Source organism: Rhinatrema bivittatum, chromosome 7 (genome assembly GCF_901001135.1).
Source record: "Rhinatrema bivittatum chromosome 7, aRhiBiv1.1, whole genome shotgun sequence".
NCBI classification, from domain to species: Eukaryota; Metazoa; Chordata; class Amphibia; order Gymnophiona; family Rhinatrematidae; genus Rhinatrema; species Rhinatrema bivittatum.
The window spans coordinates 248,494,527-248,511,796 of record NC_042621.1 but is presented as its reverse complement, the minus strand read 5'-3'; the positions used below and the strand labels follow the sequence as shown (position 1 = coordinate 248,511,796).

General features: G+C 47.2%; 1 protein-coding gene across 4 annotated transcripts in view; it reads left to right on the top strand.

Moving 5' to 3' along the window:
- The window catches only part of MKI67 (marker of proliferation Ki-67), a 433,449-nt gene that overhangs the window by 83,938 nt on the left and 332,241 nt on the right, over positions 1-17,270 (top strand). The gene's annotated exons all lie outside the window — the stretch shown is intronic.

Sequence of the window (17,270 nt, the reverse complement as noted above, 5' to 3'; positions counted from 1 at the left end):
TCACAGCATGGTGTGCTGTGCTACCTCTGATTTCGGGCATGCCTTGCAGGTGATACACAATTCGAACCCTTTAAGCTTGAGTATATTAGTTCTTATTTCATTTCATTTATTTATTTATTTCATTTATTTAATTCTTTTCTATACCGGCATTCATGACACAAGTCCTATCACATCGGTTTACATCAAACATGGGATATTTAACATTATTAACACTAATCGTAGCTAAAGAGCTACTGATAGTTAAGGGAAGAGGTAAGTTACAATGAAAGAAGGTTACTGGAACTTGGAGGTTGGAAGAGAGTAAGGAGAGAGGAATGGTTGAGTAACAGTATAAATATATGGAATCACAACAGTAAGAGGAACAGATGAATGAAATATGTTATAACAATAATATATAAAAAATAAATATGTAGAACAAAATAAAATATCGAGTGAGGAATATAACGTTACTGATTAAATGGTTAAGGATAGGCTTGTTAAGTGATAATGAGCATAGATTTATTCTGATTTTTTTTGATCAGAGTATTTTGTAATCCAAGCTAATAGTCTTGAAAAACTAAAACTTGAGCCGTAGTAAATTGTAAAATTGTAGCATTTTTTTTCAGTCATCACATAATTAAACTGAGGAATTTGTTGCCAGAAAATATGGCTAATGCTAGTAGTATAACTGAGTTTAAATAAAAACTCTCTTACTGTCTGTATGGTTTTACCAGATAATTTATTAGATGCAGTTTGAGAGTTTAGATGCCTAATTTACTCATAGGTAGTCTCTTAAGGATTATATCAGCAGGCCTGGAAGGTGTTCGTAAGTTCAGGATAAGTTAAGATAATTGTACTCTTTCCTGTATGTACCCGGATCAGTCCATACAGTGGGTTGAGCCTCCTTTCCAGCAGGTGGAGACAGACTAAAACTTGAAGGATGCCCTATATCAGGACAGAACCTATCCTCTAACCCTTCAGTATTCGTCTGTCTCCAGCAGGTGTAGCATCTCCCTTTCGGTTCTCTGCTGTAGGCTAGTCAGCCTTTTTCTTCTTTCTTTTGCTAGGCTCAAGCAAGTATTTCTTGTTTAAAAAAAACCAAAAAACTAGAAGGGAATTTTGCCTTCTTTTTAGTGATTTTTCCTGTTTCTGAGTCTGAGACGGTGCCGTCTCCCAGCTCTTGCCCGGCTCAAGGGGGCTTTGCCCCTTTTGCAGGAGGGGGTTCCCTGCATAGCCTGAGTCTGTGGACGCTTCCAGGTGTGGGGACCGACGCTCTCCGGGCCTCGTTCCCTCTCATCTGGCTTCCGAGAGGGTTTTGAACCCGCTGCTTCTGACTCCAGCAGATGTGAGCAGGGGACTCTGTGGTCCCCAGTGCAGGAGATTAGGTTTTCTAGTTTTCTGTTTTCTTTTGCTTTTTTCTCATAAAGGGATCAAATAAATAAATAAAAGGTATAATTTTGAAACAATTTAGTTTTCTGAGGTGACTCAGCAAGTTTCTGCCTTTTGAGTCGTGAGGTGCTTGCTGCCAGGTCTGTACCTCGTTTCTTTCAACCCCCCCCCCCCCCCTCCGTTTTTTCAGGGCACCCTTCTTTGGGTATTGGAGGAGTGTTGGGGAATTTTCTTGTGTTAAAAAAAAAAAAAAGAAATTTTTTCCTCAGGCTTTCTTGTTGTACTCTCTGTATTCGGGCCGGACCCGGGGTGCATACTAGTGGTGCTAGTCACTCCCCCTCCCTCCCCCGTTCTTTTAAATTAGTTTCAGCCGCTACCGACCCACGGTTCGCGAATCCTTCTCCCGGGACTGTCTGACGCCGGGAGGTTTAGTCCTTCGGCGCTCTCTCTGGGTCGGTGGGGGAGGGGTGGTCTGTGTGCCCGCGTCGTTTCTGCAGTGCGAATCGCGCGCTCTTTTTCCTGTCAGTCCTTTCAAAAAAAAAAAAAAAAAAAGCCGAACAGACCATGCCACGCTCCTCTGAGTGTTCTGCCTGCGGCAGGCAGGCTAGTTGGCTCTCACGGGAGGGCCTCTGTGACTCCTGCATTTTTGAGGGTGAAGTCACCGAAGGACAGGAGGACAAGTCCGCGGGTCCTCGCTGTGAGGACCGGGCGTCTCGAAAGCGGCAGGCCCCGTTCCCTCTCAGCGCGGGAACGGTGGCCATTTTGTTTTCAGAAGGGGAGGAAGATACTGAAGGCCCGACTCCGGTATTGCCCTCTGGCTCTGCGCCACTCCCTGGCCCGGAACTTGGCGGTCATGGAGGGGAGCACCAGGATATTTTCCTCAGTGACTTCTGGAGTTTTCGCCCGAGTTCGTGCTTCTTATGCACCGGGCTTTCTTACAGTGCAAGTCTCAGCCATTGGAGACTCCTGGGGGACTCCCTCCTCCCAAACGGGCGTGTCTGGGATCGTCCCTGGAGGGGTCTTCTTCCCAGGATAGGGCGTTACCTCACACAGGAGACCCAGGACCCTCCCGGGTCCCGCAGGCCCCAGTGGGTGGCCCCAGCAACCCCCCGACAGGGGACCCACTCCCGGATGCAGAGGATGACCCCACGTTCACTTCTCAGGTGGCAGGGGATGACCCAAGGGTCCTACGAATTTTTCAGTATGATGAGCTGGATGATCTAATTCCTCATATTCTCCAGGAAATGGATATTGATGCTCCCCCAGAACCGGTAGCAGCCTCTTGTCGGGGCAGAAAGGGGGACCCTTTGCTGGCAATCCTTCGTCCTCTGTCGAAGGCGTTTCCAACTCATCCCACCTTTTTGCAACTGATCTCTAGAGAATGGGATTCACCGGAGGCCTCTCTCAAGGTCAGTAGAGCAATGAACAAACTTTATCCTCTGCCAGAAGATTTTTTTGGAGCTCCTCAAAGTTCCTGCTGTGGATTTCGCAGTTTCGGCCGTAACTAAGAGCACTACTATGCTGGTAACGGACGGTACAGCGCTCAAGGATCTCCAGGACAGGAAGTTGGAGGCTTATCTGAAAAGAATCTTTGAGGTTTCAGCATTGGGCCTCTGAGCGACCATCTGCAGTTCTCTTGCACAAAGAGCGGGACTCTGATGGGTTCAACAATTGCTCACCTCCCAGGTTCTTCCGGATGCTGAAGCTCAGCAGGCGGATCGTTTAGAATCCGTGCTCGCCTATGGAGCAGATGCCTTCTATGACCTCCTTCGGGTCCAGGCCCGATTGATGGTCGCTGCGGTCTCGGCCTGTCGGCTTCTGTGGTTGCGAAACTGGTCAGCGGATACCTCTTCCAAAACACGCTTAGGCTCGCTTCCTTTTAAAGGTAAGTTTCTCTTTGGAGAGGACTTGGACCAGATCATCAAGTCCTTCAACGAGAATGCGATTTACAAGCTTCCGGAGGACAGGCCGCGGACATCTATGTCCTTCAGCTCCACCAGGTATCGCTCCCGTACTCAACGACGATACCGTCCTCCCAGACAGCAGCAACAGCAGCATCAACAATCTCGGATTTCTCCTTTTCGTTCGCAGACCTGGAACCGGTCCTTTCGGGGCGGCAGGCCCGGCAAGGGAGGTCAGCCCCAGAGTTCTTCCTCAAAACCCCAATGATGCCAGGCTGACCTGCGATCCAATTCCCAGACTGGGGGGTTGCATTGCCCGCTTCTACGGGGAATGTGCCCGAATCATGTCTGATCAGTGGGTCCTGGATATCTTAAGACACGGCTACGCCTTGGATTTTGTCCGCCCGCCCAGAGACAGGTTTCTTTTCTCCCCCTGCGGCTCTTTTCTCAAGAGACAAGCAGTCTGGCAAACTCTCGACCGTCTTCTCTCTTTGGGGGCAATTACCCCAGTATCTGCTGCCGAACTGGGTCGGGGTCATTCCATTTATTTTGTGGTGCCCAAGAAAGAAGGCAATTTTCGGCCCATCCTGGACCTCAAGACTGTTAACCAGTACCTCCGGGTCCCACGTTTCCGCATGGAAACTCTACGCTCCGTGCTGGCGGCGGTCCACCCAGGGTAATTCCTCGCATCCTTGGATATAACGGAAGCTTACCTGCATATCCCGATTCACAGGGCGCACCACCGCTATCTTCGTTTCAAAATTCTAGGACAGCATTTTCAGTTTCAAGCACTCCCATTCAGTTTGGCGACAGCTCCATGGGTTTTTACAAAGATTATGGTGGTTGTGGCCGTAACCCTACGCCGAGATGGGGTTCTGGTGCACCCTTACCTGGACGACTGGCTTATCCGGGCAAAATCTCGAACCGAGGGGGTCCAAGCGGTCAGCAAGGTGGTGCGATTACTTCGGTCCCTAGGGTAGATCATCAACTTTCCCAAGAGCAGTCTCTCTCCATCCCAGTCGTTGAATTTTCTGGGTGCGCGCTTCGATACCAATCTGGGACAGGTGTTTCTAAGCGAGGACCAGGCACATGCCTTGCGCGAACAGATCCTCCAGTTCCAATCTCTCCAGGCACCCACAGCATGGAACTACCTACAGGTACTGGGGTCCATGGCCTCCACCATAGACCTAGTCCCGTGGGCGTTTGCGCATCTGCGTCCTCTTCAGTGGGCCTTGTTATCCCGTTGGAAGCCAGTGTCACGGGAATTTCAGGAGGTTCTCCCAATACCGACTGTTGCAAGGCTCAGTCTCCGCTGGTGGCTGGTTCCTCGCCACCTAGCACGAGGGGTCTCCCTGGAGGTCCCAGACTGGGTGGTCGTCACCACGGACGCAAGTCTGACCAGCTGGCTAGCGGTCTGCGGGGCGGATTCCATTCAGGGCACTTGGACAGCGGAACAGTCCCGGTGGCCCATCAACCGTCTGGAAACGAGAGCGGTGCGCCTGGCGTTGCAGGAGTTTCTTCCCTTGGTCCGCCATCGGGCGGTCAGGGTCCTATCAGACAACGCGACCACGGTATCGTACATCAACCGTCAGGGGGGAACAAGGAGCCGTCACGTCTCGCTGGAGGCAGACAGACTGATGCAGTGGGCGGCGGTCAACTTGAGTCGTCTGGCAGCCTCTCACATTGCGGACGTGGACAATATACAGGCAGACTTCTTAAGCTGACAGCGTTTAGATCCCGGAGAATGGGAGCTTTCCGAGGAAGCGATGAGTCTAATAACCTCCCGCTGGGGGACTCCTCACATGGACCTCATGGCCACGGCCGCAAACGCAAAGGCCCCTCGAGTCTTCAGCCGACGAAGAGAATACGGGGCGGAAGGAGTCGATGCCCTGGTTCTACCGTGGCCTCGGAAGATCTTACTGTATGTCTTCCCTCCGTGGCCCCTGGTGGGGAAGGTTCTCCGTCGCATAGAGAGCCATCCGGGTCCAGTCATTTTAGTGGCACCGGAATGGCCCCGACAGCCCTGGTTTGCGGACCTTCTTCATCTAGCGGTGAAGGGACCCCTGCGGCTCAATCATCTCTTCCACGTACTGTGTCAGGGTCCTATATTTTTCGAGCAGGCAGATCGCTTCTGTCTTGTGGCTTAGCTTTTGAGAGGCGCAAGTTGAGACGCCGTGGATACTCCGAGGGAGTGATTTCCACTCTCCTAAGGGCACGCAAGATGTCTACCTCTGTCACTTACGTGCGCGTCTGGAAAGTCTTTGAGGTATGGTGCCAAGAGCGTTCTATTCGTCCGGTCTCTGCTTCGGTGACGCAAGTCCTTTCCTTCTTGCAGGCCGGTCTGGATTTTGGGTTAGCCTATAATTCACTTAGGGTACAAGTTGCGGTGTTAGGGGCTTTCCTGCACAATGGGCAGGACTCAAGGCTGTCGGCTCACCCAGATATTGTACGTTTTCTGCAAGGTGCTAGACACCTGAAGCCACCCTTGAGGCCGCCTTGTCCGTCTTGGAATCTTAACTTAGTACTTCGTATATTGAGCGGGCCGCCTTTCGAGCCTCTTAGGTCGGCTTCTATCAAGGATCTCACCCTCAAGACAATATTTCTGGTGGCTATCTGTTCGGCCCGTCGTATTTCGGAGCTTCAGGCGTTGTCTTATCAGGAGCCATATCTTCGCTTTACTGACGAAGGAGTCTCTTTACGCACAGTCCAGTCGTTCTTACCAAAGGTAGTCTCAGCCTTCCATATTAACCAATCTGTCGATTTGCCTTCCTTCGCTTCGACGGAACCCAGGGAACTCCAAAAGCTTGATGTCAGATGGTGTCTCCTTCAATATCTATCGGTCACTAATGAGTTTCGTGTCTCGGACCACTTATTCGTATTCTGGTCGGGTCCTCGGAAAGGTCATCTGGCTTCCAAAGCAACTGTTGCCTGTTGGCTCAAAGGGGCGATCTCAGCCGCATATCTTGGGGCCGGGAAAATCCCTCCAATTTCTGTTCGGGCACATTCACTTCGGTCCCAGGCGACTTCCTGGGCGGAAAGTTCTTCGGTATCTAGCTTTGCTAGTCTAGTTTACTGAAGATTGAGGAAAGGGGAGGGGCTTATATGGTGCCCCCTCTCGAGTTTTTATTCTGACTCCATCTGCTGGACGGGGAACATAACCCACCGTCTGGACTGATCCATGGTACTACAGGAACGAAAATTAGCAGGTGAGGAATAATTTTCTTATAAGTTGCAGGTACTCACCTACCTCTAGCTAATTGGCAGCAGTTGACCAGCTTTTTTCCTTTTTTCTGGTCAGAGTAGGCCTAGAACCGGCAGCCAGACAAGCAGAAGGCAGCAGGTTTCCCTCCTGCTCTCTCCTGCTGTGCAAGCTGTCAATCAAGCTTTTTTTCCCAGCTTTTTTTTTTGCAGACGCGGCTTAGCTATGTTCCGGCAGGCAGCCAGCCTTTCTTGTGGGCTACCTTCTTCGCGTTTTTCGCGTCAGGGCCTCTGCAATGCTTGCCTGCCGGGTGGGGAAGGTCCCTCCTCGGCAGGACAAGCAAATATAGCATGGGGCTCCACTCCTCCCGGCAGAGCCCGGGAATGGCCGCCATCTTGGATTTTTCATCGGGGCCGATTTCAGTGCTCCCTGGGGCTGGGGGGCCAGATGTTTTTGATTTAACCCCCGATTTGGCCCCCACGGGTTCCCAGGAGGGGGGGGTCCTGATCTTTCCTCCCCCCCCGGCAAATCCAGTGTCCCTCTTTCAGCGGATTTCGTCCTCCTCATGCACAAATCTTACTTAGCTAGCTTGCATGAGCAGGACGAAAGCCACCCCCCCCCCCCCCCCCACACCAAAAATCCCTTGCTCAGCGCCGTTGACCGCTGGACTGGCTGCAGAGCCCCAGGGACCAGTTCGGGTACGGGTGGTCCCGGGGGTGCACCCCCTTCCTCCCCCCCCCCCCCCCCCCCCCGGTGTCTCCCGGGTCCTCGGACCCCGCTGCTTCCTCTGATTCGGCGGTGCCCCCCCCCCCCCCCTAGAGGGGGATGACCCTAGAGCCGTTCGTCTTTTTCGTAAGGAGGAATTAGAGCCCCTCCTTTCCTTTGTGTTGCAGGAGCTGGGTCTGGAAAGTCCCTCCGTGGATAATCTCATGGCCTCGCTCCCTAAGGATATGAACCCGGTTCTGGGGGGGCTCCGGCCTCTGCCTTTCCCTTCCACCCCATGCTCAAGCTCCTTATCCTTCGGGAATGGGAGGCTCCTGAGGGTTCGCTCCGGGTGGGGCGTGTGATGGATAAGCTCTATCCCCTCCCGGAAGAGGGCTTGGAGCTGCTGCGATATCCCTCGGTAGATTCCTATGTCTCTGCGGTGGCCAAGCACACCATGATCCCGGTGGAAGGTTCCACGGCTTTGAAGCATCCACAAGATCCTAAGTTGGAGGCTCACCTGAAGCACATCTTCGACGTTCTGGCCCTCGGGGTCTGAGCGTCTTACTGTAGCAGCCTCATGATGCGGGCGGGCCTTCAGTGGGTTCAACAGTTACTCTGCACCCGGGATCTTCCACCAGGTGAGGCAAAACAAGCCGAACGTCTGGAGGCGGTAACCGCCTACGTATCGGACGCCCTCTACGATTTGGTCCGTGTACAGGCGAAGGCGATGGTTTCAGCAGTCGCTGCCCGGAGGCTCCTTTGGCTACACCACTGGTTGGCTGATCAGTCCTCGAAGACTCGGCTGGGCATGCTGCCCTTCAAAGGTAAGATGCTCTTTGGCGAGGATCTCGGGAAGCTTATGGACTCCTTGGCTGACAACAAGGTCCATAAGCTTCCAGAGGACCGCCCTAAGTCTTCCCGATCCTTCGCGTCCTCCCGCTCTCGCTTCAGGGGCCAGCGTCGCTTCGCTTCTCGGGGGCGGGGTGGTTCTGCGAGGGGTTATGCTCAGTCCTGGTCTCAGTCCTTTCGTGGCAGGCAGCCCTTTCGCGAGGGCCAAGCCCGTGCGTGCCACGAAACCTGCCACGCAATGAAGTTCAGCTGACCCATTTCTTGGTCCCTTACCTCGGCGGACGCCTCTCCCTGTTCTTCGAGGAATGGGTCAAGATCACGTCGGATCAGTGGGTCCTCGACATTATCAAAGACGGGTACGCTTTTGAGCTCGTCAGGGAACTGCTGGATCTCTTTCTTTTCTCGCCTTGCGGAAGGGCCAAGAGGGACGCGGTGGTCCAGACTCTCTCCAAGCTTCTGGATCTGGGGGCGGTGGTCCCAGTCCCGGAGAGGGAGCTTGGCGCCGGCCAGTATTCTATTTACTTCACCGTGCCCAAAAAGGACGGGTCCTTCCGCCCCATCCTGGACCTCAAGATCCCCCACTTCCGCATGGAAACCCTGCGGGGCAGTCATTGCCGCGGTCCGTCCCAGAGAGTTCCTTGCTTCTCTCAATCTCACAGAAGCATATTTTCATATTCCCATTCACCGCGATTACCAGAAGTATCTCCGATTCCACATTCTCAACCAGGACTTCCAGTTTCGAGCTCTCCCCTTCAGCCTCGCGACTGCTCCTCGCACCTTCATGAAGGTCATGGTAGTAGTAGCGGCAGCCTTGCGCCGGGAGGGGATTCTTGTCCATCCCTATCTGGACGATTGGATCATTCAGGCCAAGTCGGAGACCTCTTGCCAGCGGGCAGTGGATCGCGTCTTGGAGCTCCTTGCCTCCCTCGGGTGGATAGTGAACTTTTCCAAGAGCAAGCTTCAGCCCTCCCAGGAGTTGGAATTTCTGGGAGCTCACTTCGACACCCGAGTAGGCAAGGTTTTCTTGCCACGGGCGCGCGCCCTCAAGCTGATCGATCAGGTCTGGAATCTGATTGCGCTACCTTCTCCTACAGCCTGGGATTATCTCCAAGTCCTGGGATCCATGGCTTCTACCATCGACCTTGTTTCCTGGGCCTTTGCTCATATGCGTCCATTGCAGAAAGCTTTGCTGTCCCGTTGGCAGCCAGTGTCGGAGCAGTTTCACGTAGTCCTTCCGTTCTTGGATTCTACTGCCGACGAATTACACTAGTGGCTGTCTCTTCCTCATCTTCTGCAAGGGATGCCTCTTCAAGCTCCACAGTGGACGATAGTGACCACGGACGCCAGCCTGTTGGGCTGGGGTGCGGTCTGCCTTTCTCAGTCCACCCAGGGAACATGGTCGCAGACTCATTCACGCTGGCACATCCATCGACTGGAAACTTTGGCAGTCCACCTGGCTCTTCAGGTGTTCTTTCCCCTGGTCCGCGGCAAGGTCTACAAGGTCTACCAGCTGTTACATTAAAACCTCTGCAACTACTCCAAAACGCAGCTGCAAGGATTTTGACCAACACTAAGCGCAGAGATCACATCACGCCCATTTTAAAAGACCTACATTGGCTTCCAGTTAATTTTAGAATTGTTCACAAATTCCTCACCATTATTCATAAAAACATCCACCACCAGACTCCACTAGACCTACTACACCCTCTCAAATTACACTCTTCAGCTAGACCTTTGAGAGATGCCTATAAGGGATCCCTTCATGTTCCCCCAATCAAATTGGTACAAAGATTATCAATCAGGGACCGGGCCTTTTCAACAGCAGGCCCCACCATTTGGAATACACTACCCCCAGACCTCCGACAGGAAACCTGCCTCATAAATTTTAAAAGAAACTGAAGACTTGGCTTTTCGGTAGAGCCTTTCCTGTCTCCTAGACTATATACTACTAAAGATATTTTTCAATCAGCTGTACTTCAATAACTAGCAGAATGTCATATAATCATGTTATAATGCTAGAGTTATTCTCCTGAGTTTGGCTTCAAGCCCCTTCTCTCTGTTATATCTCTCTACTTTGATTATCTGTCTCTTCATTTCCAATTCCTAGTTACTCACCCTTGTTATAATGTAACTTTTTACCTTCTGCTCACAATCTGTGTCTTCTTTTGAGGTTTGACTAGTTACTGTTAATGTACTATCGTTCTATGTAAACCGAGTTGATTTGATCTGTATCAAGAAAATCGGTATATAAAACCCCTAAATAAATAAATAAATAAATAAGGTGGTACGAGTCCTGTCCGACAACTCCACCACAGTCGCCTACATCAATCCCCAAGGGGGCACTCGCAGTCCCCTGGTAGCCTTAGAAGCCAGCCGTCTCCTCGCTTGGGCGGAGCGTCACCTACAGTGCCTTGCGGCCTCTCACATCGCAGGCAAAGACAATGTTCAAGCCGACTTCCTCAGCCGGCAGTCGCTCGATCCGGGAGAGTGGGAACTCTGACGCGGCCATGGCTCTGATAGTGGAGAGGTGGGGTCCCCCTCACCTCGAGGCGACTCTGCGCAATGCCAAGGCCAATCTGTTCTTCAGCCGCTGGAGGGAGCACGGCGCAGAGGGCGTGGATGCTCTGGTTCTGCCTTGGCCAGTGGATGTCCTTCTGTACGTGTTTCCCCCTTGGCCTCTGGTGGTGAAAATCCTCAGGAGAATCGAGCTCCACCGGGGTCCAGTGATTCTCGTCGCTCCCGAGTGGCCGCGAAGGCCGTGGTTCGCGGATCTCATCAATCTAGCGGTGGACGGGCCCCTGCGCCTCGGTCATCTTCCTCGTCTCCTCTGGCAGGGTCCTGTATTTTTTGACCAGGCCGATTGCTTCTGTCTAGCGGCCTGGCTTTTGAATGGCGTCGCCTGAGGCGCAATGGTTATAGGGAGGAGGTCATCTCTACCCTACTGCGAGCCCGGAAGCAGTTGACGTCTCTGGCCTATGTGCGCATCTGGAATGTTTTTAAGTCCGCGTGGACGGAGGCGGATGTCCCGGCGCGCTCCGCCTCGATCCCTTTCGTTCTTTCTTTTCTTCAGAAGGGTCTTTCTAAGGGCCTCTCCTTCAATTTTATTTATTTATTTATTTAAAAACTTTTCTATACCGTCGTTTAGTGATATACCATCACAACGGTTTACAAATAGGCACATGAATACATTTGAAATAGATTTAACTTTAAACAGAGGGTGCCGAAGATTTTCAGATACATGATTCAAAATATTATAAGCTATATGTAGTGTGTATTGAAATTCCCTTTATGGGCTAACCATATATGCGATATACTGCAATTCTTTAACTTAAAACTTAAGTGTGATAAAAATAAAGGTAAAGAACGCATATATGTTATCTGGTGACTTTTGCCTGTGTGTATAAGTCCTTTTCTAGTTTCTTAGTACTACCTATTCCCCATTCTCATTTTGAAAAGCCATGTCTTTAGGCTTTTTTTGAAGAGTTTATGGTCTCTCATTAATCTTATTTTGGGTGGCATTGAGTTCCATAATATAGGGCCGGCTAATGATAATGCTCTTTCCCTTACTTGTGTCAGTTTAGCTGTCTTTACAGAGGGTATGGTTAGTAAGGCTTTATTTGCTGATCTGAGATTCCTTTGGGGAATATGTAGTCTTAATGCAGTGTTTAACCAATCTGTATTTTCTGCATTGATTAGCTTGTGGACTGTGCAAAGTGTTTTAAATTGTGCTCTTTGTTTGATTGGCAGCCAGTGTAATTCCGCAAGAGTTTGAGTGATGTGGTCCCTTCTGCTTTTTCCACTTAGAATTCTGGCTGCAGAGTTCTGTAAGATTTGGAGTGGTCTTAGTGTTGACTGTGGTAATCCAAGGAAGAGTGTGTTACAATAGTCTGTGCTAGCAAAAATAAGTGCTTGAAGAACAGTTCGAAAGTGTGCTAGGGTTAGTAGTGGTTTTAGCCTTCTGAGGACCATTAGTTTCGCGTACCCCTCTCTGACTTTCAATGATATGTGTTGTTTGAGGTTGATTTCACTGTCAATTATTACTCCTAGGTTTCGAGTTTTTTCGGTTAGTTCCACTATCTGATCGTTTCTAATTTTGATGGGATTCTGGATTAATCCAGTTCTTTTTTCGTTCAAGGTGTATGAATTCTGTTTTTTCAATATTAATTACTAGTTCCATTTGGCACAGCAGTTTAATTATATCTAGGTACAACATAGCTAGGTTCAACGTTTTTTCAATTGTTTCGTCTACTGGTAAAATTAGCTGGATGTCGTCCGCATATATGTAATGTATGATACCTAGTCCTACCAAGAGGTGGCATGGGGCAGCATGTAAATATTAAATAGAGTTGCCGAGAGTGCTGATCCCTGGGGGACTCCGGTTTTTAGCTTGATTTTGTCTGATATAGTGTTTTTTATCTGTACCTGAAAAAAATCTATTGTTTAGGTAGGACCTGAACCATTCAATTGTTTTGTTTTGTAGTCCTATTTCTTCAAGCCTATTTAGTAGTATGTTATGATTTACTGTGTCAAATGCTGCTGATAGGTCTAATAATATCATGATGTAGTGTTTCCCACTGTCAAACCCACGTAGTACATTGTCTGTTAGAGCGAAAAGTAATGTTTCAGTACTATAGTGTTTCCTAAAGTCGTGTTGTGAGGGGTAAAGTATGCCGTTGTTGTCTAGGTGTTTAGCTAGCTGTTTTTGTATTGTTTTTTCTATTAATTTAGTGAGCATGGGTAGGTTTGAAACAGGTCTATAGTTAATCAAGATGTTTGGGTCGCTGTTTTTTTTCTTCAGTATCGGTTTAATTATTGCACTTTTAAGAGAGTCTGGCATAAGGCCTTCACTAAGTGATAGGTTAATTATTTTTGCTATAGTGGGGGAGGTTATGTCAGCTAGTTTTTTTATATCCATGGTGGGAATGGTGTCAATTTTATGAGGGGCGGGGTTCAAATTTTTTTATCATGGATTCCACTTCGATCTGGGATACTTCATCAAATGAGGACCATGGTGTCACATCTCTTTTGTGCATCTTAATTTCTTGCTTTGTCGATATTGGTATCTTAGCTTTGAGGTTAGTTATTTTTGCTTTGAGGTTAGTTCTCTACGCGTTCAAGTCTCTGCGCTCGGCTCTCTCCTGGGTCGGGTGGACGGTCATGTCTTAGCGGCTCACCTGGACGTAATTCGTTTCCTGAGGGGCGTCAGACACCTCCGCCCGCCCGCCCCCCCCCTCTCGGGCCACATGTCCGTTGTGGAGTCTCAACCTGGTCCTTCGAGCTCTCTGTGCTTTTCCCTTTGAGCCTCTTTGCCACGCTACGCTCAAGGATCTTACTCTCAAAGCTGTCTTTCTGGTCTCTATTTCTTCTGCTCGCCGCATTTCCGAGCTTCAGGTGCTGTCCTGTAGGGAGCCCTTCTTGCGTTTCTCGGATTCCGGGGTCTCTCTCAGGACTGTTCCTTCCTTCTTGCCTAAGGTGGTCTCCGCTTTTCATGTCAACCAGTCGGTCGAACTCCCAGCGTTCTCTCAGGAGGAGATTGCGGGTACGGCTGGTGGCGACCTCCGTCGGCTAGATGTAAAACGAGTCTTGCTTCGCTATCTTCAGGTCACCAGTGACTTCCGGGTATCGGACCATCTCTTCGTCCTTTGGAGTGGTCCGAACCAGGGTAAACAGGCTTCTAAGACCACGATTGCGTGGTGGTTGAAAAAAGCCATTTCCTCGGCATATCTTTGTCAAGGTTGTCCGCTTCCTGAGGGTCTGAAGGCCCCATTCTCTGCATTCTCAGGCTACTTCTTGGGCAGAGAGTCAATCTGTCTCCCCGCAGGAGATTTGCAGGGCCGCCACTTGAACGTCTCTGCACATTTTTGCTAGGCACTACCATCTGGATGTACACGCTCCGGTGTTCGGTTCCTTTGGGCGGCAAGTGCTTCGGGCAGGACTGTCTCGGTCCCACCCAGTTTAGGGAAGTTTTGGTACATCCCACTGTCTGGACTGATCCGGGTACGTACAGGAAAGGAAAATTAGTTCTTACCTGTTAATTTCCGTTCCTGTAGTACCACGGATCAGTCCATTCGCCCTTCCCTATCTGTCTTCTGACCTCTCGAAGCTTATTTTCTTACAGGTCTGCAGATTTTCCTAGTTTTTCTTTGTGCAAGATTACTGAGCAATTACACCGGGAGCCTTGGTCGTTTTCTTATACCAAGTCGATGCAAGAGCGTATAGGTATATTATGTTTTTCTACATTATTCTATATTTGCTTCATTGAGCTTTATAGTTACTTGCTTGATCCTATTCTTGGGTTTCTTGTTTTATGCTTTGACAAACGTTATACTGAAGGGTTAGAGGATAGGCTCTGTCCTGATATAGGGCATCCTTCAAGTTTTAGTCTATCTCCACCTGCTGGAAAGGAGGCTCAACCCACTGTCTGGACTGATCCGTGGTACTACAGGAACGAAAATTAACAGGTAAGAACTAATTTTCCTTTAAATTGGACCTATTATATATTGTTAAATTTAAGGAATGTGTGTGTGAGCTGAAAAATTTTGTTCTGTGTATGTATTGACTGTTAATGCAGTTTAGAAGAAAATGATGCAATGCATTTGCATGCATTTCTTATTAGCACTAGTATTTGAACTATGCTGTTATTTGTATCATGTAAATAAAAAAAAAAAAAAGAATTTTAAAAAGGTTTGTGTAAGTTTCTGGAGGACAGGTCCATAAATTTAGACACTGGTTTCCCCACTTCTTAATTTGTATGGACAGCAACAGGAAATGCTTCCAGGTGATCTGGACTGGCTACTGTTGGAGTCGGGATGCTCAGCTCAATGGGCCATTGAAGTGACCCAATATGTCATTTCTTATATTATGTTCTTTTAAATGACAGATTAAAAAAAAAAAAAAAAAGTACTACATGAACTTGGCCAGATCAGTCTCCCCTCTCTCTTATGTATCAGCTTACATTCTGTAATGTCTAAAAAACACATAGCTTGTTGTTAGTGTGTTTAAACATAGTGGTATAATTTACTATTAACATTATATAAGTGTTGTGAAGAAGTTGGATTTTAAGTCAGTAAAATGTATTCCTTAACGTTCGAGTAGGTCAATCCCAATAAATGGATCATGCACCTTTGCCAGCAGTGGAGACGGAGCAAAAGCTGACGTCATAGCCCTTATAGTCCTGCCCTGTCATCAGCCCGCCAGTATTGTCTGTCTCTAGCAGATGGTAGGATGTAAACAAAGAGATGCCGAAGGTCCTCAAAAAAATATTTATTAGTTAAAAAAAAAAAAAAAAATTCTGTGAATGCCCGACTCTAGGCCTGAGTTTCACCCAGTGATGGGCTGCTTCAGGGGCTACAATAAAACAATCATAACAGAATTACAATTGTATTCATGAACAACACAGACACACAAATCAAAAATTGACAGACTAATAAATATACAGAAAAGAACAATCATGTAAGATAGCGTATAAACAGAACCTGACATTTAAGGAAGTGGGCAGGAGGAGGACAAAAATAACAAGACGACCATGGCACAATTTGAAAACTGATTTCTTACCTGTTAAGGGCAAATTTTATCATTTGAATAAAAATTATATATAAAATCAATGCTAATTTTAAGGAATTTTTGAATATGTATGTGTGGTAATTAACATATAATTTTACCTCTTTCAAAGTGAACTCCAAAAAGTATCTTGTTGATATGCTCATTCCACGTTTTCCATGAAGGAACTTAAAAAATGGGAAATTAAAATAAGTATTAAAAAGCTAAAAAAGAAAAACTAAAAAAAGGAAACAGATAAAAATGTTCTAGTTTAAAAACAGGTCGTTTAAATAAAATTTAATATACTAAAATTACCTTTTAAGCTCGTGACAATGTGTACAATTCAGATTCTGTCATTCAGACTGGTTCCAAAAAACATCGCTGAGTATTTTCCTTTGGTAACAGCGGAGATCTACGAAATATTAGTAAAAAAGTGTCCCAGAACTTGATGTTTCATTACTGTTGTGTAAAAAAGCTTAAAACTAAGATAAGAATAAAAAATTTGCGAAAACAGACAAGGCTAGTGGGCGTAGCTTATTCTACACAATCGTATAATTTTAAATACTAACTGAGTAATACTAAATTAAAAATAAGACGCATATGCAGAGCCCGAATCATATATAAACCAATGTCAATCAGTTTACTAAAAACTTTAAAATAATCGCAAGCTAAAAGAGGCGCAAAAATTCATGTCACCATCAGCCCAATTCAAACAGGAAAAAAAAAATTACATAAACTTTGTGGATGTGCGATAAAACAGTAAAATAACAGGGACACAAAAAAACTTATAATAAAAATGTGAAAATTTGCCATGAACCCAAAAAGTTAAAAATTACTGAAAGTGCATTACTTCGCTTCACACAAAGAGAAGAGAGACAAAACACTGTGGGGTATTTAAACTTGAAAAACGGCGCGAAAAAGGCTATGTGCTGCTGGTACCACAGACTAACTTCATTAAAAAAAAGTTTATAACATTTTAAAACCCTGTTAAATGTAAAATAAAAAGGTTTAAAACACAAAGTAAAGAAGGTATTTCTTTAAAAACAACAATTTAAAATAGTGGATAAAGATTTTCGCCATGAGTCTGAGAACTCATAGTGCATTACTCTGCTTTTCGACAAAATTAAAACAGTCACCTCTAGAGTATGCACACATACCAATATTGTTCCGATTGTGATAACACTTATGCTGGAGTCTCACATGTATTGGGGTACACGAAGTGTACTAAGATCTTTATGAAGGGAAAAGGGACTGATCATTGAAGGGTGTTTAAACTAAAAACAGCACGAAACAGGTATGTCAATTATCCGCAGATGGGCAGAGCAGTGTGCTACTGGTACCACAGACTAATGTGTTGAAATAAATAAGACATGTAAAACCAGATAAACCAAAGAGAAAAAATAAAAATAAGAAAAAAAAATGAAAAATTGCTTAACATAAAATATTATTGTAAAATAAAAAGGGATATTAAAAATAACCACAAAAAACTCTAAAAATGAGGTTTAAACACAAAATAGACTAACAAAAGGTTTTTTAAAATAGTGGATAAAAAATATTTTTTGCTGTGATCCTGAGAGCTAAAAATTACTAATAGTGTATTACTCCGCTTTTCAACAATACTAAAAAATGTCACCTCTAGATGATCATATACCAATATTTTCCCGACTGTGGAACCAAGGGGTTAGGTTCTTTTATGGGCCAACCCTTGG